The sequence below is a fragment of the Etheostoma cragini genome, unplaced genomic scaffold (genome assembly GCF_013103735.1).
Source record: "Etheostoma cragini isolate CJK2018 unplaced genomic scaffold, CSU_Ecrag_1.0 ScbMSFa_4654, whole genome shotgun sequence".
Taxonomy (NCBI): Eukaryota; Metazoa; Chordata; class Actinopteri; order Perciformes; family Percidae; genus Etheostoma; species Etheostoma cragini.
In genome coordinates, this window is record NW_023269049.1 from 27,529 (window position 1) to 28,380 (window position 852).

Here is an 852-nt window from a genome sequence, read left to right on the forward strand (position 1 = left end):
AGCAAATCCCGCCGACTACTCCTGTAATTTGTGTCAGTGTGTGTAAGTGTGTGTTTGTGTGTGTGTGAGGCGACCTAAAAACATGTGATGAATTCGTAGTCTACATGTTGAAAGTTAGTAACATAGAGAGAAAAAGAGGAAATGAGTCGTTCCCTGTTCTTCTTCTAGGCCTATTTTAGCGAGTTTAATAGTGTACCACGAGGGGATGAGTAAGGTGTGTGAAGGCTACTGAATTGAGATACATTAAAATAATCGATTCATAACCCGTTACAAATCTACAGGCGCATTTCTATTTCTATATCAGCTTGTTACTGTTGTTCTTTTTCCCTCATGGGTTCCCCTTGTTATGGGCGCTGTGTCTGTTGTTAATGTGATTTATTTCCTTTTGTTAAATATGTTTATAACATGAACCACACTAAAGTAAGTTTGTCTCTTTCGGAAACAACTTGAGTCTCTTTTTACACGACAGATGACGTCAATGAACAAGTTCTGTGCCCGAGTGTTGAATGAAAACTGTCGGCCAGTGTTGTTGAAAACATAACAACAATTAAACAGAATTGTGAAATATTCGGCCTCCTGTTATACGAGCAGAACTACATCATGTTTTGGGTAAATGTTAGATGGCTGACCACTGTTCCAGTAGGTCTATGGAGCTTTGCGTAATAGCGCAGCCAGGTGTGGTGCGTAATGGAGATTCCAAAGCGCTCCTCTCTGGTCAGAACCACGGAGAGCGGTCCGATAGGGTCGTCCTGTTCAACAAAACGTTTGTACAGTGTTTTTTTACAACATATATTTAAAGAGCATCACGCTATTGAAATCTCTATTATGTTAGCACAGATGATATAACAGTAT